General features: G+C 36.6%; 1 protein-coding gene across 5 annotated transcripts in view; it reads left to right on the forward strand.

Moving 5' to 3' along the window:
* Positions 1 to 27461, forward strand: part of NCOA1 (nuclear receptor coactivator 1) — a 292101-nt gene that overhangs the window by 71591 nt on the left and 193049 nt on the right. For 4 of the 5 annotated variants that reach the window (XM_070932196.1, XM_070932201.1, XM_070932202.1 and 1 more), the window contains exon 3: positions 16825 to 16998. The exons of the other annotated variant lie outside the window; for it this stretch is intronic. The gene's annotated coding sequence lies outside the window, so the exon portion shown is untranslated. The remainder of the gene's footprint in view (positions 1 to 16824; positions 16999 to 27461) is intronic. 5 annotated transcript variants of the gene reach the window in all.

The raw sequence follows: 27461 nt of genomic DNA on the forward strand, positions 1-27461 counted from the left end.
AATCTGAATAAAAGTCCAATAAGATTAAAAATGATGTTTCTTGAATAGGTATAATTTTCAGGACCCTTTAAAGTAGTTGACAAAATATTTGGCACACCCAAGTAATTTTGAGGGTTTTTTCACTGAATGCAGATGAAATACTGTGTGTGTTCAGAAATTCTAATCTCAGAAATAGCTTAATTCATTTCACTGATAGCAGTTGGTAACCAACATTACAATAAGAATTCTGCCTTTTCACCCCATCTCTATTTACTTCTAAAGAGTTTTAATTTAATTTATTTATTTTCAGTTTTTCCTCTTCCAATTCTACTTCCAGTTGTGAGCTTTTCCTGGAAGGGCTGTAGATTAATGCTAAAACATATACTTACATACAAAAGATTTCAGGTTGACACCTACAGGGGCCCTGGAGATTTATGGCCAGTGAATATAAGCAGGACTGAACAAGATGAACCAATTCTGTGACACAATATAAAACAATTTCCTTAAAAAAAAGATGGCTTTCATTCAAAGCCTCCTGGGAATTTCAGCTATTTTTACTTGGAATCTGATCTACTTGTTTATCTGAACTCATGGGTAATCTTAATCTCCTTCTGAACATTCAGATAAATGAAATTAATTTATAATAGACAGTAATTCTTGATTACAGTAATTATGTCAGCTAACATGAGAGATTACTAATAGGAGATTATATCAAACTATGGAAGCAACTGTCATTTATTTAATGTATTTGGATACCACTTGCCATGGACAGGGTTTATATGATTAAAGTACTGTTGCCTCTAAAGAGAACTCCTTATCATTCAATACTTCCTGCTCTAGGGCAATAAAAAGCAAGAAGAATAAGAAAAATTTGAACTAGGATAAATTTATTCAAAATGCATTGTTATAGATAATGAGTATAATTCCAGTAAAATATGCTATCAATCCCAGCTACCGTATGTAGATGTGAAATTCCTGATTCTCTTTCCAGCCTTATAGAAATGTGGAGTATTTTGAGGCTGTGAACCATGATTTGCATAAACAATCAACCTGAAAAAGGCCATATACAAGCCCACCATGCCAAAAAAAAAAAGAAGTAAGTTAACATGGATTTGTAATGAAAAAGCAAAATATTTTAATTCATGATGTGCAGATTCTTAAAATGAATTCTGAGACAAGTGAGGATATGGAGGAATGAACAAAATAATTGCAAGCCAACAGTGTGAGTTCCAGTTTAAATTCAAATGCCATTATTAAGAAGAGAAGAGGCATCTTCTAAGTGACATAAAACTATCATAAACTAATGTTTAGAGTGAACTGGATAACTGTCAAAATACACAGCAAAGATCGTTTTATAAAGTGGTAATTCCACATGTAAAGTTCTGTGATATTAAGCTGGTAATAAAGAGGCTTCTTTCTTCAGGATTTTAGCAAATTATCATGTTTGATTTTATTGTTGGCTGCAGTTTTTTTTTTTAAATGTCTGTTTTTCATTAGAAGTTACAGATTTTGACAGAGAGTGACAGTGACATCTGCTCTACACTGTAGGGATTTGTGATATAAAATACCTAATCGTAATAGAGGCAGAAAAAGAGAACATGCTTCTAAACAATACTTTATCAGATTTGTAGGACAAAATGCAGCTGTTCAAAACCTTACAGGCTGGATTTCAACACTATACATGCTTCTCTCTCTCTCTCTCTCTCTCTCTCTCTCTCTCTCTCTCTCTCTCTCTCTTTCTCTCTCTCATACACACTCTTTCTTTCTTTCTTTCTGTCTGTCTGTCTGTCTGTCTGTCTTTCAATTAACATAACCATACTTTTGTTAGTTTGCCTTTGTAGCCTGTAGATGTTAAAATGTTGCTGTTCTTGTGGGACTTTGAACTCCTTGGTGGAATTCTTTGGTGCAATACAATTGTAGATATCACATGAATTATTTTGCTCAGATGTTCAATTATTATTATTTTTCCAAAAACACACTCTACTAATAAGATCTGTTGTGGAAAACTGAATTTGTTTCAGGAAACCTGGTCTCAGGTTTCACATCTGCCAAAGACTTGTTGCATAGCCTTGAAATAGCCATGGATTTAGAGTTCACCAGATGGCTTCAAGGAAAAAAAAGAAGAAGAAATAATTGTGACTCGTTGCATTTATCTGTGGTGAGGCCAAATTCTACAAGATTTTACAGTGCTATAAAGGTGGTTATTGTATTAGAAATATCTATTGTATTGTAATGTATTAGAAAATTTCTAATAACTTACAGTAAGTTCACTTTGCTTGAATTTTACCTTTTTAAGCACACGAAACAGCATTAACATGCCTCTTAAAATCAGTCCAGTCCTCCCACAAGTGTTCACCTCTGCTGAATCACTTAAACCTGTGTCTGGAAGCAGCGGCTTGTAATGACCTTAAGGAAACAAAAGACCTTGGCACCATATCCAGCAGTGTTATCAATTTTAAAAAGGCAGGTAATGAAAACATCTTAAGGTAAATGCATAGGCTTTGGGAGGCAAAACAGGTGGATGGCCTGTAGGATGCATTACTAGAGGTTAATTATCATTTGAATTACAGTTACTGTTATAATCAGATGGTGGATGGGCCTTCAGTGGAAATTTTCCAGTTAACCTTGCCAATTATTTTTAAAAACAAAATTGATCTCTGGTGAATAAAAAAGAAGGCCCTCCTTTTTCTAGACAGTCTAAATACTACGTCCCAATCCAAGATTCCTTCTTGCCTCTGCAGCACATATATCCTAACTAGTCATGTTTCCCACAGGCTGTTTGAGAGCGTTCCGTTAGATGTGTGTCCAAATAAGCCAGGAGGCCTTTGGCAATAAATCCAGATTGGGGGAAGAACAACCTGTATGTAAAGTTAATATTATGAAGGAAGCATTTCTTCTGTCAATGTATAACAGATTATGCAGATCAAGGTTTGCCATTGGGGTGCTACCAGCTAAAGACGGCTTTAGTGTGGCAAGGGCTTAGTGACTCTTTTTGAAACATTGAACTGCGGTGAAGTCTGGTGCTGAATTGCAAGAGGAAGGGGCTCTGTTTCCCAAGAAGCTGAGAGACAAAATCAGCATAGAGTCCTTCGTATGCAGAAAGAGACCAGAAGGAGTCCTCCATAAGCCTTCAGAGGATTTATCAAATAGTTATACAGAGTGTGCTTTAGTTTGGCAATATTCCTTCTATAGGCAAACAGGAGTAAATAAACTACTCTGAGTAATTCATTGTGTTGTTCTTGGTTCCTTGAGCCCAACATGAACTATTATGACTATTATTTGGAACCCCTCTATACCAGTGTGACATGAAGTTACTCCCCTTGATATGAGATTCATCATGCATTGGGTCTCATTATAAATGGACATGTCACTAATTCTACAGAGGAGCCCCCAAAACATAGACGAAAGGGAGTTTGTCATCTTGGCCGATGTTGCATTTGAATCAAATTGAAGTTAAATTAAAGCATTGGAAATTTAATCCAGAGAGAATTTGTATAAATAATATGGGCTGCAGCTATGTCCAATTTTATATTGATGCACTTAATAAAATTAGCATATCAAATCTCACAAATGTTGTGGGTGGCTGGATGCCATCCTGGATGCCTTCTACTGCCCAAAGCAAAATATTTCAAATACTGCATAAATGGATAGAAATAATAAGTAATCTGAATACAAAGAATAAGGGCTTTTAAATATTTTTTATGCTTTTAAAAATTACTGTTACATCCCAGGTTGGATCTTAACTCTGAATTCATATAAGTACAAACATAAAAGGGAAAAGATTAATAGGTTATGTATAATTCTCATGAGTTAAATCATTTCAAAAGCAAATGCCATCAAATAAGGAATGTGTATGTTATTATAAAGACAGATAAGAATGCATCTCTTTTAGAAGCTGCTTTGTGAAAAATATAAATCACCTTTATATCATCCTTACAACCAGCTAGAACTTAAGTATGAATAGCTATGGAATTAATTAGCCAAGGTGGCACAGTGGTTAGAGTGCAGTACTGCAGCTACTTCAGCTGACTGCTAGATCAGCGGATCAGCGGATCAAATCTCACCGGCTCAAGGTTGACTCAGCCTTCCATCCTTCCGAGCTGGGTAAAATGAGGACCCAGATTGTTGGGGGCAATATGCTATTTAGTATACTGTCTTTGGTGTAAGCCGCCCAGAGTCCTCGGAGAGTGGGCGGCATAGAAATAATAATAATAATAATAATAATAATAATAATAATAATAATAATAATAATAATAATAATTAATAATAATAATAATAATAATTGGAGCCCTTGGAGCAATACCCAAAGAGCTACCCCTATTTAGAAATTCTAAATTTGCCGGACTTGAACATTTTGACTCTACAAAAAACCACCTTACTCGGAACAGCTTACATCCTCCGATGATACCTTAACAGTTCCTAGGTCCTTGGTTAGGACTCGACCTGCTGAGCTATTAACCAGCCTCAAAGGCTGTGAATCTCACTAAAGATTAAATAATAATAATAATAATAATAATAATAATAATAATAATAAAAAAAAAAAAATTCTGACCTCTTGCTTTTTACTTTAAATATAGATTTCTTAGTGTTTATTCTAAGAAGAGACAAAAAAATTATCTCCAACTCTTTTATCTAGGGGGAAAAAGCTAAATATTGCGCAGGCCATTGCTTTGAATCCCTGGAGAGCGATTCTCTTTCATACAATAAATAGTCAGTTCCTTATATATGCGTCTTTATATAAGTACACAGATGGATCAGATTAAAAATTATTTCATGTAAAATTCTGATTTTTACAGGACTACAGGAAGACTAAAAGTTGGACCTAGCTCTGCAGCCTGTCTCTTAAATATAAAGCAGATTTTTATAATGTCAGTACAAGAATGATAGAATTCTATAGCAGGAGATTCATGTCCTTACCAACAATTGCTGAATTATTGTCTTTGAAGACCACTTGGAAATAGGAATTGGATCCAAGATATTGGTGCCTGCATGCTGGCAGCTCCACAATCCATGGCACAATACACTAATTTTATAGGCCCTATACAACTTGCTACCTATATTTTCAGATGTAATTTAAATTGCTGATTTGAATATATAAAGCTATTTATAGCTTGATAAGTACCAATAAGTACCTGTCAAGCTCTGGGGAAATCAGGAGATTCAGGCAGTCCAAATGAGTATAAAGATTTATTGCAAGCTTAAGCACTCTACAAGAATCTGACCAACTAAAGATCAAGGGAAATGAGCGGGAGATAAGAAAGGCATTCAAGGTGGACTGGATTTAGATCTCTTGAGGTTTGCAGTGATTTGTGACTTATGATGCATTTGACTCCTTCCTTGGGCTCAGCCTGATCATCTCCTACAGTATCTTCAAAACCATCATCTCTAACCAGATTTTATCTATCTAAAGTATTTCTCTTAGGCCAATCTACAATCATTCCCCATTTTAGGTAAGAAAGGGGACTGAAGTGGAGATGTTTCTCTATGTTTGCTCTTGCTCTATAAAATGGCGTCCTCCTATATATATGTTGTTGGCTCCATTAGTAATAGTTGGAGTCTTCCAGAGATTAGTTAAAATTATTCCTGAATTTTGGAATGTTAATGTGAAGTGTTAGCTAATTTTAATTACCTGATTAATTTCTTAATTTTTGTACCCAAACAATATAATACATCTTATAATATAATAGAGTAAAACAGTGACTCTTTGAGAGCTGTATGCAATTTTTCATTTTAATGTATGCCGATGAGTGTACATTCAAAATGACAATAAAGTTATTCTAATATTTAAAAACAAAATAAAAACTTATGTAGAAATAAAAAGAACAGCAGGTCATAAAGGAATTCAAGATACGGTGTCAGAAAATTATAGTGGTCAGGTTTTCTTTAGTGGATCACACTGGTTGAAGCTACCTAGATACTTGGAAATGGCACATTTGTAAAAAAAATTTGATTGCACACTAGACTGAAGCCAATGCAAACAGTTGATTACTGTCTGACAAAATAAGTGTTCAGAGTCTTCATATAGAGGTAGTCCTTGACTTACAATCATTCATTTAGTGTCCATTTGAAGTTATAGCAGGACTGCAAAATGTGATTTATGACCTCTGTAGCATCCCTGGGGTCACATGATCAAAGTACAGGCTACTGGCCTGTATTTATGATGGTTACAATATCCTGGAGTCTAGTGATCACCTTTTGCGAACTTCTAACAAGCAGAGTCAAATGGGGAAGCTAGATTCACTTAACAGCCATGTTACTAATTTAACAACAGTGGTAGGTTGTCCCTGGTTTGCACCGGTTCTATAGAACTGGTAGTAAAACCGGCAGGAGGCTCCGCCCACCCACCGACCCTGACATCATCAGAATGCTTCTGCCCCATTGCAAACCTGTAGTAAAGGTAAGTAGAACCCACCCCTGCTTAACAACTGCAGTTATTCATTTAACAATTGTGGCAAGAAAGGTCATAAAATAGGGCAAAACTCATTTGACAACTGTCTTATTTAGCAATGTAAATTTTGGGAGCATTTGTGGTTGTAAGTCACGGACCACCTATATTCTGTTCAGTTTAAATCCAATCCCACTTTCTCCTGTCTTTTCTATGGATTAAACAACAACAGCTTTGTGTTTCTCACTCTTCATATGAGGTGGAACTTGGTTACTTAAATATTCAATATTACTGCCCTTGGAAATTCTAATTCCCAAATGTGCATTTCACAAAAGCTCAAAATAAGCTGACATTAGTGAAAGACACTAAGAAAAACAAAAATGTCTTCTTTGGATGTGTTGAAAATACAAGAAAAGAAAAGAATCAGCATACCAACTGCTCAGTGAAGGCACTGATGGATATGAAGAACAAGAGAAAACTTCTTCAGCTATCTTCAAAATAGAAGTATGATAAATGAAACTGTCCACCAGCTGCTTAATACAGATGGCAAAAGGCTAGTAAGAAAAGGATAGAACTATTATTTGGCTTCCTATCCTCCATACCAAAAAGGTATAATTCCATAGGCACTCTGAAGAGCTAGGCGAAAGGTTTAGTTCAGTATTTCTCAATCTTGGCAGCTGCCACATATGTGGAAATCAACTCCAGAATATTCATTGCTGGCCAGGGAATTCTGAAAATTGAAATCCACATACTAGGGGGGCACCCAGGAAAGTCTGGCTAAACCTTTTTGGTTTGGGATTTTTTTTGAGAGAGAGAGATCCTGGAAATGGGCCAAGTGTCCACTGACAGGATGATTGATACAGGGGTCTCCAAACTTGGCAACCTTAAAGACTTGTGGACTTCAACTCCCAGAATTCCCAGAATTCTGGGAGTTGAAGTCCACAAGTTTAAAGTTGCCAAGTTTGTAGACCCCTGGTCTAATATATTAGAAGATTTTCATGCTGTTATTTGTCTCAGTTCTCTTTGCCAAATGTATTTACTGCTTTTCTATCTTTTGCCAGAATTTGGGACAAAACTACCATTTTTAAAAGGAAGTCTTCTTGATTTGAATGACATTTCTGACCCTGTTTGCTAAGAATTCTGCTGCCTGCCTGCTCTTCGTGATATCTTTCTGATTTGCGGTATACAGTGTAAAATGCTATTTTATAATAGTTTTCAATAATCTCCCGAGTACTTGACCTTCTTAATTCACCATTCCAATTTTCTTTTCATCTGTCCCCTAATTTTCTGAAGTTTGCTCATCTGAACCAGAGGTGGGTTTCAGCAGGTTCTGACCAGTTCTAGAAAACCGATAGTGGAAATTTTGAGTAGTTCAGAGAACCGGTAGTAAAAATTCTGACTGGCCCTGCCCCCATCTATTCTCTGCCTCTGAAGTCCCAGCTGATCGGGAGGAAATGGGGATTTTGCAGTATCCTTCCCCTGCCACGCCCACCAAGCCACGCCCACAGAACCGGTAGTAAAAATTTTGAAATCCACCACTGATCTGAAGTCAAATGTATCTATTTTGCTTTCTCAGCAAGTGTCCATTTAAATGCACATTGATCATTGAGGGGTCCTTGGTGCTCTCTGAACTCGGTTGTTTTCTTGTAGATGTTTCACTACCCAAACTAGGTTACATCATCGGTGCTAATAGGGAACTTTTCATTTTAACCCTGAGCTATAAATATTCCCCTTTATCAATACTGATCACTGTTTTTAATCAGTTCAATAACTTTTAGTTCTTTATCAAAATCAAAAATAAAGATACATTTTAGGATTGTGTTCAGAATTATACTCCCCTCAGTTCCCTGAGTAGCTGTTACATGGCACAATCATGCTTTAAAAAGTTGTGGGTTGTTGTTTTTTTTTTTGCCAAGTACAGAATGTGCATTTTCCCAATTATTTGAGAATAAATAAAACTGCATATTACTATTTCTTTTTCTTTTTCAGATGCCTCTGGAAAACAGTAATTTGCCATGTGTAGTTTGGGGATTGAGTATAATAGCATTGTCCCTAGTTCTAACTTGCTTGTGGGATTGCTATAGATGCCCATAGTGATTTGCTCAGTGTGTTAGTTCTGTGATTAAATTGGCATGTCATCCTAATCAAACTGGAGAGTGGTCTTGTCAATTGGGTTGTGACAAGATTCAGCCTTGGGCTTTGTAATCAATACTTTTATTAATGACTTGGGTGAGGAAGTGGAAGAAATACTTTTTAGATCTGTAGTTGGCGCAAAATTGGGTGGGAGTTCTAGTAGTAATAAATAAAATTCAGAAACAGCCTGTAAGTTAGAAGGAATGGGCTGAAAATAATTGAATGAAGTTAAATTAAATAAATAGATCTAACAGAGACAAAGTTATCCAGTTAGAAAGCACGAATCAAATGCATTGATATATGTTGAGGGATTCCTGGTATGGAAACAGTACTTAGGGAAAAAACATTGGAATTATAACTGATTACAAACTGAATGTATGCACCATATAATGTGGCTGCATGAAAAAAAAAAGGCAAATGCAGCTTCAGTTTCATCAACAGAAATGTGGTTTCCAAATCATGGGAAGTAATCACTCTGAATCAGAGGTGGGTTTCAGCAGGTTTTGACCAGTTCTGGAGAACCGGTAGTGGAAATTTTGAGTAGTTCAGAGAACCGGTAGTAAAAATTCTGACTGGCCCCGCCCCATCTAGTCTCTGCCTCCCAAGTCCCAGCTGATCGGGAGGAAATGGGGATTTTACAGTAACCTTCCTCTGGAGTGGGGTGGGAATGGAGATTTTACAGTATCCTTTCCCTGCCATGCCCATCAAGCCATGCCCACCAAGCCATGCCATGTCCATCAAGCCACGCCCATAGAACCGGTAGTAAAAATTTTTGAATCCCACTACTGTTCTGAATGTCTTGTATTACAGGTCAAATATTTTATCAGTTCTGGGCACTGTACTTCAAGATGCATACAAACTGGAACAGGTAGAGAAGTTTAAATACATTTTACAAGTAGACTGAGGTGTTATGTTTATCACTGAGAGAAAGAGCCTGAGATATGACAGAACAATTGAAATACCCAAAGGATGGTTGATAGAAGAATGCCAGGACCGTTATCCTCTTCAGAGAAGAGGACACATAGTAGATAAGCAAACACCTTTCCAATATAGTTCCTCAATCACTGATAGTGAAATGTACGTCCTTATCTTAAAATGGTATAGGAACCAATGAAACTCATAGCCTTTAAGAGCCGTTCTGTGTAACACACATATGAACTCCATGTCTGTGCAGAGGGTTTCATAGAATGTTCCAGAGCTGAGATACTAGGAGGAATCCTCACCCCTCTCATCCCTTATTGTGTCTGTCTTTAGACAGGTTCTCTTGCTATTTTCTTTCTAATATCACCATAACGTCTTCTTGGAGAACATTATTTTATTTGCTGGGAAATATTTGTATTTGTTGTTTTCTTTAGCAGTTGGTATTGTTGGATTACTTGTTGGATCAGCAAAGACATTTTCTTTGAACCCCTTTCTGGAAGCATTTTGTTCTGCTGGGATGAGGGTTAAAAACTCTTTTTTGCAGGGAGGGGATTTAACAGAGTTTAGAGTTCATCTTCGGAACATTACCAAACAAGCCTAGAATAATTAGTTCTGTCTTAGGACTTGTTGCATAACAGGCCTGCTGTAGGTCCTTCACTACAATCTCTCTTAGGGACCCTGTTTGCAGGATTCAATATTATTGTATTGTCAGATTAAAGTTAGAAGTCTTGCAGATAGAGATTCAAGGACACAAATACAAAAACCGTTGGATATTTTTAGGCAGCATTTTCAATTCTCCACCTGCAAGTGGGCCTCCTTCAATTGATGTCTTTCCCATTGCTGTTATGTTTAAGTAAACATTAGATTGTTGAGTCTCGTCATTTATGCAATAGATTTTTTTCCTTTGCCCTGCAACCTTCTTGTTTAGAATCCATATTCCTCAGCACTGTGGCAAGTGGTTGTATTTTGCCTCACCAAGTGGACCATTGATCCTCTTCTTGTTGAGGATCATGCATGTGGAATTCTATTCTTTGTTCTTTCTAATACTAAAAAATGAGATATAGTTAGAATTTTGCCTGAATTTTTGAGAGTTTATACTACATCAGGGGTGTCAAACTCGATTTCATTGAGGGCCACAACAGGATTGTGTTTGACCTCGGGGGGGAGGGGCAAGGTCAAACACAATCCTGATGTGGCCCTCAATGAAATCGAGCATGGCCAGGATGAGCGTGGCCAGCTCGACGTCACTCGTGTTGGGGGCGCCTGTGGTAGCCCGAGCTCTCTGCTAACAAAAAAGGGTTACTGAGCTCCATTTTTTACTGTGATGGCCTCCTACAACCCTCTGCTGCCTACGGCCCTCCCAAGCTCCATTTTCAATGGCAGAGGCACTGGTGGCCGGTCCTTTGCTGTTTCCAGGGTGGCCCCATGGGCCAGATCTAAGCATCCTCCTAGATCTGGCTCCCAGACCTTGAGTTTGACACCACTGTACGACATTGTTCTATGTGAATTCTGCATGGTTATTTATCCTACACCTCCTTACAAAGGGTACTAATTTATAATGCTTGATCTCCTTGTCACATATATCCATATCAGAATTTAATAGAGTCATACTGATTTTCTTTGATTTTTTTAAATAAAAATGCTTATTTTCAGCTTCACACCATCAAGGATCTTCACTAAAGATGTGACCATTGTAATATCCTTGTATTTCAGAGAGTGATGATTTTCTTTGTTCAGATAGATGGCTTTTGATGATCCCCACTATCTAGTTGAATACTTCCATATTGGACATATGCTCCATTCTTTATTGTACTAGGGCAGGGGTCTGCAACCTTTAACACTCAAAGAGCCCCTTGGACCCGTTTCCCACAGAAAACAAAACACTGGGAACCGCAATGCCTGGGTGGACGTTGCCAACTTGACACTCCCCGTGGTCACATGACCCCCCCAGCCATGCCTGGTGGGCATGGCCAACTCGCCATCCCCCTGGTCACATGATCCCCTAGCCATGCCTGGTGGGCATGGCCAACTCAGCACCACTCCCACCCAGCCACAAAACATTTCGAACACGTGTATTGGAGGGTAGGGTGCAGTCAGCTATCAAACTGAATAAAAAATAGAATAGAATAGAATAGAATTCTTTATCAGCTGAAGAGGTTGCAGAAAAAAATGCTTTTAAAAGCCTCTGACGATCAGGCAACTCAGCTGGGATCTCAGAGGCTTTTAAAAGCATTTTTTCCCCTACAACCTCTTCGGTTGAGCGGTTTGGCTTGCTTTTGGGAGGTTCCCCCCCACCCCTTTCGGCCATGCACGGAGCAAATCTCTTACTTACCTTCTCACTGAGTAGCAGTGACTTCTTGGATAGCGAGGTGAGGAGTGACTGGGACTCTCTTCTTCCTTCTCTTATCCGGCGAGGGGAGGAGGAGCGGGGGACAGACGGGGCCAACCAGGTGAGGAATCTCTTCTTTTCTCAAGCCATGTGATAAGTGACTTGGGCAACGGGTGGGGCCAATCACATGAGGAGTGACTGGGAGGGGAGCGAGTCTTTTCTCTTCTCAAACTACGTGAGGAGTCACTGGGCCCAGGACGAATGGATGGATGAAATCAGCCGGTACTACCGGTGAAAACGTTAACTACCGGTGGGTGTGACAGGGAGCCACAGGAGAAGGGCTAAAGAGCCGCATGTGGCTCTGGAGCCATGGGTTGCCGACCCCCATCCTAGGGTCTATATGCAACTCTAGAAGTCCTATCCTTCCCCTTTCCAATTTTTCCTTTATTGAAGTAACTCTGTTGCTTCTACCAAGAGAAATATAAGATATGCTCACCTGATTACTATGCTCCATAAACAAGATATAACATAAAGATTATTGAATATTTTATCTGCAGCCAATTGATCATGTCCTACGCCAGATTTTACTTATGAGTTATATTGAACTGTTTTATTAAGATATTCTGTTCCTCATAGTCTTATTGGAATCATATTTTTTCCACTTATTTCTTCTAAAAAATTAAGTTGTGTAGATCTCTAAAATTTCAGTAAGATTCCCGTGGCCTCAATAAATTTCTTTATTCTTTTTAATTTTGAAATCTGGTATTCTCACAATTTCAGACTTGGCTTTCATCAAAGCTACAAAATTGTTGAGAGGGTTTCAAGGAGTTTTCTTCCAGATATTCATGGCTAAGACTTGTGAGTCTTGTTCACTTTTTGCTGAGGCTTGAAGGCGCTTGTGCCCTGTTACGTTTAAATGAAAGCAACAAAGGTTTTCTTTTAGTACCCCTGTGTGTGTGAGGATATTCTTATTTAATATAAATCAGCAGTTGTGCTTGATAGCCTTCAAATGTAAGCCCTTGAATGAAATGACTAATGCACTTCTGTGCGGCCTGTGAAATAACATATGCTATATTTTAAGGGAATAACAACACCTGTTTTTAAACAGCATATTCAACAATAAACGAAATGGCAGAGCCTGTTTGTAATGAAACAGAGAGCATCACTTCCAGGGAAAGACATTGGATAACTTCCTTCTTGCTTTTACGGTTCTGGAATTTCAAGATTCCTGAACAATTACAGGATAGTATAATAAAGAAATACAAGGAAGAAAGACATCATTGTGAGGAAAAAAAGAGGGTGGAAAAAAAATCCAAGAATGAAAAGAGTATATTTCAAATTACAATTGTTAAGATAGTGGACAATTAAAAACAGTGAACATTATATACTGTATAGTATAATACAAGGATAAAATATTTAAACAAAGAAACAGTTCAATATTTGCTAAAATGTTTTGTAACACATAGATATTTCAATGATATACAACAATTTTGTAGTACAATAAGCACAGATCAAAATATTTAGAAATTATTTAATGCCAAAAAAGTTAAATGTGAATTTAATGCACACTAATGAATCCTTTGGGTGGTTTGTTATATTAGATTTTTGGCAGTCAAAAATTGGTAAATCTCCAGCTCTTCATTAGAATATCTATGATTCATATATATGGATTCTTTCTCTTCAAGATCGTGGTTGCAATCTTATAGCCTCAGGATAGATCCATAAATTTGGAAGCCTTCCAAATCTGAGGCCCAGAAAGAGAAATAAAAGGATAATCACACTTGACACCTGATTTTAGCTAGAGTAGCCCTTAGGAAAAATACTTGAATGTCATACTATAAACCTTGTTCTTAAATTATATTCACCCTTTGGATTGCCAACTATTGGATTTTCTTTGCTAAATATGTGCATTTTCTTGATGGGAAAATATGTCCATCATCTTTTTTTTTTTTTTACCTCATATGTGATAAAAGGAAAATTATTAAAATAGTTCTTCTCTGCTCCACTATTACACACATAGGTTCTCGCCTCAATCCCAGCAATTTTTTTCTGGTACAGTATAATAAAATTTATCTTCCACATGGGGAGCAAATGGATCTCCTGTGGTAGAACAGTGTGGTCCTTCAAGACCTCTAGTATGGTAGCTGGCTACTCTTCCATATTTGTGAATCATATAAATCAAAATGATCTTATTATTTACTACAATTGTGCTTCTTCAAGGGCTATTCAGTAACTTCAGAGCACCCACTAACTGTGTTACACGCAATCTTTAAAACTAGAGAAAATGGTGGGAACTGTGTGCTATGAAGGAAGACATGGCTCTCCCCCAAAAACGTAGATATTTCAAAGATGCAGAACCCATTTGTGTGAATTCAGAAATGACCAAAGAGTCACAGTTAGTTGTTCTTGTTTAGTAACTGCTCCATTTAGTGACTGCTCACTGTTATGATAGAGATAAAAAAGTTTCATGACCAATTATCACATTGATAACTTTCTCAGGTCTGTAAATCAAAGGAAAGTTAAAGTAAGATCATAAGCATAGTTGCAGTTTCACACAGTGTAGTGACTGAATTGTTGTCTCAATGACAAACAAAGTGACTGCTAAACAAAGACTACCTATAACCAATTCTTAACTGCTATCTTTTCCATCGTGGAGTACTGATGCATAATAATGTATTTGGGTGCAAGAATCTGTCTCACATACATACATTTTTTGGTATTTATAAATATATTTGTGTATCTAATGAAGTAGGTTTAGTCCATAGATCTACACAATACAGCTAATCCTCAACCTACAACAGTTCATTTAGTGACTGTTCAAATTTACAACGGCACTGAAAAAAGTGACTTATGACCGTTTTTCACACTTATGACCATTGCAGCATCCCCATGATCACATGTTCAAAATTCAAATGCTTGGCAATTGACTCGTACTTATGATGGCTGTAGTGTCCTGGGATCATGTGATCCCCTTTCGTGAACTTCTGACAAGCAAAGTGGGGAAGCCAGATTCGCTTAACAATCATGTTACTACGTGTAACTGAAAGCTGCAGTAATCACTTAACAACGGTGGCAAGAAAGGTCATAAAATGGGGCAAAATTAACAACAAATATCTCACTTAGCAATAGAAATTTTGGGCTCCATTGTGGTTGCAAGTCGAGGACTATCTGTATAATTAATCTTGCCAATTTTTAGAATAACACCATTCTGGAAGGCATTTAGGTGGTTTCATTAAGTTTTGTCACTGAAGCTTGCACTGAGGCTCTCTTAGATTTGCAGTCTTTCCTTCTGAAGACTCACAAAAACCAAGCTTAATTTTTGGGGGATGTGGGTGTGGGCGGGAGAAGCATTAAAACTTTTGGATGAAGTAATATTGGCAGCTTTTAAAGGGCATGGATAATTCACAGGTGATGCTTCATGTATTGGCTTTGAAAATTCCAACAACACTTTTTAGTCTTTTATGTTATTTTACGGTAGATTGCAATAACACACATAAATACTCCTGTATTGGGACAGAATGTTATCTCCTTCAGCTCTATAGCCTTGCAACAGCTAGCATTTGGACTGGAGCTAGGTCTCTTAGTTTTGTAAAAAAAAAAAAAAAAAGACAGCAATTGGCATACATACAGAACAGTGCAGAGCAGCTTCCTAGCAGAAGCTTCCAGAGTTAACTAAGAGATTATGCATACATGTGATTGGCTGTCCTTCCTGGTTGCTAAGGAACGCTCTGCACTTTACTATTTAACTTGCAGGTTTTGTGTGATCTAGCATTGCTGTTTTTCCAACATGATGTTCATATTTGGAGGCAGAAGGTATATCTTCCTAGTGGTCCTTGGTGCTGCTCTTCTACTTCGCAGCCACATAGCATTATATATTCTTCACATGTGCTTACCAGATTCTGTGGTGTTCTGGATGATTCACATAAAAACATGCAAAATACTGTTTTGTGAGTCTGGCTAAAATTTAAATGAAATCATCTTAATTCATGGGAGTGCTTTGTCCCTTAGCTGATTACTTATCTTTCAGCAATGGCACATATATAAAACGATGCCTTCGTGCACATACCAAGTTTATTTTCAGAGAACTGAGGCTTGCAAATTTAGGGGAAAGATACTGACAAAAATGCCAAGGTTCTTGAGTAAGTGCAACAGGCATATATAATATTTTAAGCACAACCAACTGTATGGTTGGTGTGAACATTCATAAACAAAAAAACTACTCCATTTGAAGTCTATAAGGATACATCTTCATTTAATTTACTTATTCGTTAGAATTAATGAAATGAATAGTAAGGACGTTGGATAAACAAATCACCTTACATTGGTTGAAAGCCCTATATTTCATTGTTCAAAATGTAAAATCTGTGTTCCAGTTTTTAATGTGCAAAAGTTCCTGTATTTCCTGAGTGAGAAATAAAAGGGTTTTTATATGCAGCAACAGAACTGTACAGTTACATTTGTTTATTTTCTATTCTCCAATATCCTTTCATCTCATATCTGAGATTCATGTGAAGTAACAACATTAGTATAAAACCGAGAAACATAAAGTACTTATTTTTCATGAAATTTACTGAAAGGACAGCGTGAACACATGCAACTTGAAGCTGGGTTGTGGGGTGATAACATCTCCCCTCCAATAGTCTGTCAGTAAATGCATCAGTTCCAAAACATTTTGTCAATATGTATTTGGAGCAGACATTATTATCTAACCACAAACCACAAGTAGAGTTTGTATTTGCTGACTGAGAAAGTCTTCTAGATTGCCCCTCTGCTTCTAGCTGTCGGTGAAGCGAAACATCAAAGTTAGAGAGGCAGAGACATCCTGCTGTTGGGGACCCAAAACAGGAACAAAGTGGGGTTCTTTGCCATACTGTCATGTTCATTGGACACTGGCTGCTACCAACTAAAAGTATGTATTCCCATAACGCATGAACTGGGAACATGTGTGAATATTTTAGTTAGTGCTACATGGATATATTGTAGATGCAGTTTTTATTTACGATGTAACAATGAAACTCATGTTTGAGTTTTAGGGTGTTGGACTAATTGGGGAACTTGCTTTCTTTTCTTCTTCCAGAATTTACTTGATGCTGTTCTCACCCAGAGGAGGACAGTTTACTGACAACTGCCCATTGAAGATCAGTGCATGCGTTTGTTGAAATTCTAAGATTGCTTTGTACAGTTTATATGCTTTACTGAAGAATCTCATTTTTTGTTTCTCTATGAATTATCACCCCTGGAACAGTAGGAGGTAAGTTGCTTTCTTCCAGTTATTTCTTTTCTTGCTTTTTCTTCTCTAAGAATAGATTAATGCTGTAATAGATGGCTCTTGCATGGACTCTGTCCATGTGATTTTGCTTAAAGCAGGAATTCCTCTTCTTTTCCTTAGTTTATTTTCAGAATTGCATTATCCTGAAGTTGTTATTACCAAATCGGTCTTTCCGGTGCATTGCAATAAAGATTCCACTAGATATGGTGGATATAGAAAAGAGGTTTATGTCCTTAGAACCAAGCTTTGGGCTTGGAGAAGCTGAGGTGACTTGCTTGATTATAGCAAATTAGAACTTTTGCTGATTAAACTGGACGTGACTGAACAGGAAAAGAAGCTGATGAAATTAAGGTTAAAAATGAGAAGACAACCCCATTTTAATACATAATTTATTCTACTGGACAGATTTAATGTTATTTAAATTCTGGGATTCACAGCTTCCACAATGCATGTGTAATCTAGGAACAGATTTAGGCAGGTAGTCAAAAACCTGGTTTTGTTCTGGCATCTTTCTCTTGTCCACTCCTGAAACTTGAGCTAGATCTTTGGAGGTAGTGGCACATAATTACCCTTTACTAATTTCAGAAGAGCTAAGCAGAGTGCAAATTAACTGGGAAATTAAAAAAATATTCAAATATTGTAATCAATTAAGACTGATCTGCATGACCTGGTTGTCCCAGCATGATTGCAGGCCACTAATATTTCTTGAGATTAGAGATACACTACACCTGTGATGGCGAACCTATGGCACGGATGCCACAGGTGGCACTGAGAGCCATATCTGTGGGCACGCGAGTGTTGCCCTAGCTCAGTTCCGGCACGCATGGATGCGCCAGCCAGCTGATTTTCAGGCCTTCCGGGCCCACCGGAAGTTGGGAAACTGGCCGTTTCTGGCCTCCAAAGGGCCTCCGGCGGGTGGGGAAGGCCGTTTTCGCCCTCCCCAGGCTCCAAGAAAGCCTCTTGAATTATGGATGTGGGCACACGTGTGCACGACCCCTCCACACTCCCCCTGCTTTTGGCACGTGACGGCAAAAAGGTTAGCCATCACTGCACTACACAATCCTTTACCAGCCACCAAGAAGGCAAACACTCTGGTCTTTTTCTGTTACGCATCCAAATGTTTTCCACTTTGTGCCAGCAAAAGCAATATTGTTTGGTTTACCTGCTGTACTGCATTTTATTGCAGGCAGATGCATCAATTCCAGGTGGCTATTGTGTGCTCTGACAGAGATGCCCCCCTTCCCTATGGACATGGGCTGTTGCCCTCCATGTCCATTTTCTTTTTGACTGCTGAGTTTCTTTCCCCTTCTAAGAGCCTCAGCTGGTGAACCTGTTTTTCATTTGTTTGTTTTGCAAGTTTATCAGTGGAAAGTAAAAAGTTGAACCTTTGTCTTTTCATTTGACAAATGAAATGATTGACTTTTCCTTTTAACTGGATGAACTTGGTAAAAGTTCTGCTGATTGTTGACCGGAAGAATAGTGAAACTATGATGTTTTGTTTCTTTTTTTTAACCAATCCAATACCAGATAGAGAAATATGTCACATACAAGGGGAATAAGTGGAGAGAAACTCATACACAAAGGTTGAAAACCACATGTCCTGAAGGAGCCATCCACAGAAAGAAAATAGTTGAAGCTTGCTTTCCCAGCATGGATATATAGTGTAAAGATTCAGGGGAATTTACCAGTCAGGGCTAGATGATGATGATGATGATGATGATGATGATGATGATGATGATAAGAAGTAAGAATAAGAGTAAGAAGAGTAAGGTTATCCATTCAGCTATATCTGATTCTTGGTGATTCAATGGGCCAGGTCTTTCTACATCTTCCTATTTTACACTACTTCTTTGAGTTTTTCTGTGCTTTGACTGATGTCAACTTTGATGGTGTCCAATCACTGTGTTTTTTGACAGATTGGTTCCTTTTACTGCTAACTCTTCCAAACATAATTGCTTTCTCCAGTGAATTCCCTCACATGACACGGCCAAAGTAACTGAATCCAGGGCTATATAATACCCTATATTAGAGATATGGAAATAATAAGTAGGGAAAACGTCTATGAAGATTCTCAGTCAACCAGGTCATAGTTGCAACAACAACAACAACAAAAATAGTAATAGGGAGATTATATTCTTTGGCAGAAATTACCCTTGTAATGCATAACGTAATATAATTTTGCCAAAATTTGCTACTAAATTATCATTATGCCCTATTAGTCTTTCATAGAGTGATGAAGACTTAGCTGAGCCAGGCTTTAGCAGAAAGAATTGTTAAGCCCAGATATGCTTACTGTATGCATATATCTATGATTGTGATAGATTATTTAGGTTTCATATTAGGTTTGGTTTGATTTTGTCTATTTTTGGGTTTTATTTATTTGTGCTGCCTTGAGTAATAAATTGTGAGCTGGGTAGCCTTATGCATTTCTTCAACAAATAAATAAACTGGATAAGAAGGGAGATGCTGTTTTTTAAAATGTGCATGGCATAAATAGAAAAGCCACTCTGAGCCCCAAAGAGACTGAAAGCTTATGTGTTTGGTTTTGGAAAAAAATGGTTGTACAAACTTTAATTCCGTTTTTTGTTTTAGTTGAACTCCGAAAACATTTTTTTTCTAATTTGTATTTAGTTCAGACAAGCTAAGTTCAAAGTATGGTTTATTAATTAGCTATAGGTATACTTCATACCAATCTTAGAATTTGCATATGACGGGAAGTTGACATTTTCAGTTTTCCCCCTCATGTACATAATGACTTGTTTTCTTAGTGCTGAAGAACATATTGCTATAGTATGCGGATATGAGTGAGTAAAATTCTTTGTTTCTTAAGATCAATTGTTATCAGTTATCTCTCATCAGGATATAAAATGCGTCAAAAGTAACAGTGCCGTTGTGTGTTGCCATCAGCAGTCCTAGGTTACACAGTCATTTGAGGTGGGGAAAAGTGATGACATCTCACCCTTTCTTGGTAATCTCAATCTCTCCCCTACCACTCTTTATTTTTATTTTTTTTATTGTTTTCCAGTATTTAATTTTTTACTTACCCTAATGGTCTCCTTGATGTTTCCTTTCCTTTCCCTTTCCCTTTCCTTTTCTCTTTTCCTTTTCTCCTTCCCTTCCCTTCCCTCCCCTTCCCTTCCCTTTCCTTGCATTTTGGTTTTATTTGAACAGATATTTAAACATCTCACCAAGAAAAAGTAGGGACAAACATGAATTAAAAAGAAGTTTTTAGCTCAGTAAAATTGGACAGTGTAGTCTTAGACCAGTACTGCATAGAAATGTTATCTTATATCAATTTAACTATTATAAACAAATTAATAATCATAACAAAGGCAACCAATGTCATAATCAGTGTAAAAAAAAGGATTGCCATCCAGAAATGATACAACTAAATGATAAGCTAAAGGATACATTTTCTCTTTGAAGAAGAGTAACATAAATGGGCAATTCTTCGTGACCAAACATTCCTGCTTTCTATTGATGTCTCTGCAAAACATTAGGAACAGATACAACAAATCTGAAGCTTAGCCACTTCATATTTGAATAAAAGATAAAAAGTTTAACATGTTGTGGTTTTCAAATATTTTGGTCTCATTTTAAAATATTTTTGAAGACCCCAAAAAGCTTTGGTTTATGTGGGCTATGTCTACAATATTTATTGTGTTAGAAATTAAATCTGATATTTTTTAAAATATGTATTTATTTGACTTTGTAGACTTCCTGAAAAGGTCTTGGGGATCTCCAGACCACACTTTGAGAAATAGTAGTATAGATAACTGTAATCAAAGTGGTATTCATTACAGATTTATAATGAAAAGTATATGAGCACAGTACAGGAAATTGTGGTAACTTACGGCACAATTTATTCTTCTTTTATTTATCCTCAGAGCTTCCTATGTCCAAAACACAATATTTTCAGATTTTCTAGAAGACCACAATGGTTGCTCAAAAAGTTGTGTGAATAAATTACATGTTTAAAACTTCCTTCTGAAGCAGAAATATTTTTGACTTGAAATATTCTGATGCTGAGATCCAGAAGAGTACATGTATCTCATATAGCCATGAGATAGCAATGCTGCACTGTTTCTGTAATAGCCACTAGCAAAGATGCAAATTTTCTGATCGAAGAGAAAAAGGTCAAACTGGGAAAAGTGAGCTAATACAGGTAGTTCTTGATTTACAACAGTTCATTTAGTGACAGTTTGAATTAACAACGGCACTGAAAAAAGTGATTTAGGACCATTTTTCACACATATGATTGTTGCAGTATCCCCATAGTCACCTGATCAAAATTCAGATGCTTGGCAACTGACTCATATTTATGACAGTTACAATGTCCCATGGTCATGTGATCCCCTTTTACGACCTTCTGACAAGCAAAGTTGATGGGGAAGCCAGATTCACTTAACTATGTTACTAATTTAGCAACTGCAGTGATTCACTTAACAATAGTGGCAAGAAAAGTTGTAAAATGAGGCAAAACTCACTTAACAAATGTCTTGCATAACAACAGAAATGTTGCTTTCAATGTAGTCGTAAGTTGAGGACTACCTGTACCTGTACTGACCATACTATAATGGGATTCAGGAAGAGTCTCAGGAAGCCACGCCTACGCCTGATTAACAAAGGGGGAAAAAGTCATGCCACGCCTACGCCTGGTTAGCAAAGGGGCGAAAAAGATGATACATCACGTGACGACGCCATGACAATGCGAGTTTGACACCCCTGGGTTAAAGGGTTTATATAATTATGCTATTGGCATAATTGGGAAGCAGTACTTGAAATAAAGAGTTCTAAAGAAGATCGTCCTTTTGTTACGTTTTGCAAGCCAGAGATTGTGTTGATGTAGTTGATTCTGGGGGTTATGTTTTCTCACAGATATTTTTACTCTTTAATCTATTTGTGCTTAATATCATTGCTATGTTTTTAAGTTGTTTTGTCTTGAGAGGCCTCTCCTCAGGCAGATGCCAGTTTGTGTGACAGACCAGTCCTATAACATAATGGTCATGCAATCTACAGTGCTCCCTCCAGCATTTTGTTTCATTTTTATTGTTTTACAGTATATTCATTTTGTTTTGTTAAATATTTTAACAGATGTTTGAAAGCATAACCAAGAAAATAGAGAGAAAATGAGAAACAAGGGAATGTAAAAGAAATAGAAAAATATTTTATCATTTGTATAAAATTAAATGAGGATTTTCAAAGTAACAGTGGATTAGACTGAATATAAAAATGATCTTATATCAATTTAGCACTTTAAAGTTATTATTGAAATCAAACCAGTATTCAGTCATTAACACTAGCAGCCAGTATGATAGGAGCAATAAATTAGAGTTTCAGTTATTCTGGAAAACTTTAACCTTATTCTAAATCAGACAAGAAGTAAACTTATAAATCCATATGTTAAGAAAAAAAGGCCAAATTTAAATATGATGCAAGGCCATGCACGGAGTTACACTCCATAAATGGTCTCCAAGTTAAATTATATTTAAATTTAAATTATATTCATTGTGTTGGGTTGTTTTATATACATACTGTGAACTGCCCTGTAATAATACATGTTATGAAAAGCAGACTGAAAATCTAAACAGTGATTTGAAATGCCAAATAAAATTGAAAGCAAATCTGAGTGGTACTGTGAGGATTTTCCCACTTGTTTCATAGAACAACAGATGCAGTACATTTTAAATTAGAATGTCTAAAAAGCATTCAAATGTTCCTATGATGTCATCCATGATCTGACCAAACACAATATTCAGAAATGTAAGTGCATAGGGGCAGAATATATAGGGTGAACCAATGAAATTCTCTCAGATGTACTTTGATCTGTCTGGATGTGTACAGTATTTTTAAATCAGGGGTGAAGAAATATGGCCCCTTTAATGAGTTGTGGACTTCAATTCCCAGAATTCCTGAGCCAGCTAGTTCCCCATCCCTATTCTAAAGGAAGGATAGCATACATTCCCTTCAGTCATAACTTGGCCGCTTAAATTTATAGAAAAGTTGTAGGTAAAAGGCATGTTATAATATATGTGATATTGTTTAAAAACATTAGGTGTTGTAATTAAAAATATACAGGTAGTCCTTGACTTACAACAGTTCATTTAGTGACTATTCGAAGTTACAGCAGCACTGAAAAAAGTGGCTTATAACCATTTTTTCACATGACTGTGACAGCATCCCAACAGTCATGTGATCAAAATTCAGATGCTCATATTTATGACAGTTGCAATGTCCCAGTGTCATGTGACCACCTTATGCAACCTTCTGACAAGCAAAGACAATGGGGAAGCCAGATTCACTTAACAACAACACTTAACAACTGCAGCAATTCACTTAACAAATGTGGCAAGAAAGGTCATAAAATGGGGCAAAACTCCATTTAACAAATGTTTCATTTAGCAACAGAAATTTTGGCTCAATTGTGGTTGTAAGTTGAGGATTTCCTATACATTGTTTTTGAAACATCTGGAGCTCACACTCATATTAGATTTCCCATCCCTTGTGTGTTTATGATATAATGATAAGAATGGAGGTGATTACTTGGCTTAGATCATGGTATATACGGAAAGGTCTTCAAAATCAGGTGGAAAGATAATAGATTTATATATTATCTGATATAGTGACATAGTATGTTACCAGGATCATAACTCAACAAAAGAGAGTGTGCTTATAAATCTGTGAATTGTGTTCTTAGATTGATAAATTATATAGATTTTTGTTGAGAGCCTTTGCCTTTTAACATTTGGAAGGATTATAATGATCCTACAGTGAATTTCTCCTAGATGCAAAACTCAATTCTAATTATCCTAATATTGGGAAATAGGATTTTGTTTTGCAATATCATCTATGAGAGAATGTAAAGAAAAATACTTAATGGTAATGCTTGCTTTAAAATAGTTAGCTGCAGATGTTTTTTCTGTGTTCCAGAAGCATTGGACAAAAAATTGAAAAGCACCCAATAATATTTTATCTAGCAATCTCTTTAACTGAGTAATTTATCTTAAATATTCTAGACATACATCCAAGTTTTTGGCACAGACTTTAAAAAGATCATTGGTAAACAATAATCCATTTCATCAGAAATTATGGGGTATTCAGTGAATCTAGTGTTTTCTATCTTAGAGTCATAAATTAATCTTACAAGAGAAACAAAAAAAAGCTTTGTGTATTAATGTTAAATGAAAGGATAGTTCAATCTATGGTTTTAAGTGTATGAATTTTAGAAAGGACAATGATTCTTAAGTTGTTGATCTGAATTTGCTATGCATAAATTGTGAGTATGTTTAAAGGAACCAGGTATAGGAGACATTTGTATCACAACTGAACTTTTTTCAAAGTCCAGGGGTATTTTTTGTGGTTGAGAAATTGTCAAAATTACATCAAAGTTTGTACAGAATCCATGGGTTATGATTTGTCCAGCAGTCACACAAGCAATAAGATTGCAAAAATTGGGCCCATTTTTACATGAAATATAGTTTTGTCTAATGGTTGAAAGGGATTTCAAAATATTATGATTTCTCAGCAGTTTGTCGGGACTATTTATATGTGCCATCCTAGTTAGACAGCTCAGGACAAGTAACCACATGTTTTCAAAAATACACGGCTGGATCTTAGTCTTTTGGGGGCTGAGCCATTTCAAATTTTACTATTCAAATTTGAACCAGGAGCAGTGTTCGGAACAACATGGAAGTGTATTCAAAATCCATGAGCAAATGTCATAATTTATAGTCTAATCATCTTGCACCATGATTGAAAACTGGTCTAGCTTGTTAGTCTTCTCTTTTTTAAAAAAGGATATGACAAATGAGTGCCATCAATTTGCATTCCCTCACCCATAAAAATGTTTAATGATTTGTTTCCCTTCTCCTGAAACCTAAGAAAGTTTGATTGCCACCAGATTGTTTATAGCACACAGTTTAGAGAAGTTCTTGTCCAGCTGCTTCTCAGTAGCCTTAATGTTTAGGACATGGTTTTAATTCACTGAATGGTTTGTGGGACTTTTACACAGATTTCCCCAAGGGTTGCTTCCTCTGGATAAGGAGCAAAGTATGGGGAACTGAATAAGAGAATATTTTTTTTCAATTTTTTTTTAAAAGGAGAGGAATGTATGTTAAAATACAAGTCTCTTGTTCTAAAACTGCGATATTTTAACATTTTGAAACAACACTTCTACAGGAGAATCCTTCACCAGTTTGAAAGGAGCTCCAGATGTCTTCAGACATTGTTTGTAATAGGCAGATGATCAGAAATCTGGTTTAGTTGTGCTACAAGAGCTGCTAGGAGATACTATAATTTGCTGTAGGAGGGAACAATCTGTTTTCCCATTTCTGGGACTGCTTAAATTTGGAGCTGATTGATATCAGGACAACCTTATTAACAATGTTGAGTTAGTTTTCAGTCAGTTCCACAACCCTGGTAAAAGCCCCATTTATTTTCCCCCAATGATAAAAGAACACTTCATTAACACACATATTAAACACTACACAGTATAACATATACTATAATACCTCCCCCTCCCACTTCTTGACTTTCCCTGCTTTAACAAGCATCCTGCACTGAACTTTTGCCTGACTGTAGCTGGCTGCTAAGTTTTTCTTCATGCCACCATTATTTCTTTCAGTGGGAATTTAAATGCAGGAGGAATGATATCTCCATAGCCATAGCTTTCCACTCATTCCAATAATTTAGCTTTTTTTTTTTAAAAAAAAAAAGCCAAACATATTCAGCATCTGTTGAAAACATGGGGAAGAGGGATGAAAGCATTCCCTCCCACTCCATCTTTCTGTTTGGAGCAGATGAGTGTTTGTTTGTGTGTGTGTTTTTTTTAAAAAAACCCCACGAACTAGCTTGGCTCGGTTAGACAGGGCACCAACTGAATGACAATTTCTTCTTTTTGTGTTGGTTGACTGGGGGAATCTCTGATTGGCTCATGACATTGTGTGCTCTCAGCTTTCAACATTGGCAGGATGGAAGGCAATTTGCAAAGCTAAAATCAAATCATTCAGGAGCCACTGGAAAGTGGAAGTTGTCGTTATAAAAGCACTGTTAGTTGTATTGAAAAGAATACTATCGGTATTTTGTTTTGATCACAGAGACATACCGTTGAAATGGCTAATTTGTGACATATGCAAGACTCCACATTAAAATATATATTTTTAATTGATTCCCCATATGCATATTATGGAATATGCTTGAACATATTCCATAAAGAGGAGATACTATCTCTCTGGGTAATTGGTTCCAACTGCTGAATTGCTCTGTTAAAACACTTTATTTTATATGTGGCCAAAATGCCTTCCTATAAATTAAAACTGTATCTTTCATCTTGTCCTTTGGAATGATAAAAACAGGTCTTGAGCATTGTTGCTGCATACATAAAAAGCAGGTGGAGTTTCACTCTACCATTGCAGCTGCCATCTTGATTTCCTTTGCCCCACCCCTGGTCCATGTGTGTTGGGAATCTACGCAGTTTATTGAAGCAGCAAGATTGTTGGCACTGTGGAAAAATATTCTTAGCAACCCACTTGAAATAGATGCGTTCATAGTCTTGTCTGCCAAAATTTTGTGGAATTAATGAAAGCTGATACCTTTGACTGGAGTGCAGGAATTTGAGTTGTGAGCTACTTTTCATGAATGGTTGAATAAAGTGTTTTTCCTTTCAGATTGAGATTCAGCCAGTCTGAATTGAGTAAGGTTGCCACAAAATATTACACAAATAATGTATCCTTTCACCTGCAATTCCTTCCTCCCAGTATTTCTGATTTGTGGTTCAAGCACATGGAATTTCCTTCACAAATACTTATCTTTTGCAGGAATGAAACTGAAATAATAACAGAAAAATGGGGAAGACATTTTTAAATTGACTGTTTCACAATTTGAAATATTTGGCAATAATGTGAATTAAAAATGTAATATCAGTAGGTCAGAATCTTCGAATCCCTTTGCAATAAGAAAAAAAATTCTTGAATTGATGTTTTTTTCTTTTATTTTTGTTTTGTCATCTTATGTTAAAGAGATGCTTTACAGCATTAAAAGAGAATATAAGTTGGTATCATGGTTTTAGTTTTACCACATGCCTGTGTCAATATATTTTTTTAGAAGTTATAAATACATTTTAATATCAAAGGAACTATTCCTTCAAAGGGAATTGTTGCCTTTTATAATTCACATCAAAACCTCAACAAGGGGTGGAAACATTCTTGTTCAAAAATGGCTTGCTCAGAGCAATTTGGCTTACTTTTGAGGAAACAGAGAGGGTTTTGAGGCTGAGTAAGCAAATAATGAAATATATGAACATGCCACTAGCTAATTAGTGAATTTTAATAGATTAATATCAAGCAGATATTTTACTGGCATGTATTTGCAGTACAGCTATTAATGAATTCCAAAGACAATGCCACGTATCTGCAAATCTTAAAATAATATTATGCCTTTACTTTCTT

The sequence above is a fragment of the Pituophis catenifer genome, unplaced genomic scaffold (genome assembly GCF_029215685.1).
Source record: "Pituophis catenifer annectens isolate HBS135680 unplaced genomic scaffold, rPitCat1.0.hap2 SCAF_1, whole genome shotgun sequence".
In the NCBI taxonomy this organism is placed as follows: Eukaryota; Metazoa; Chordata; class Lepidosauria; order Squamata; family Colubridae; genus Pituophis; species Pituophis catenifer.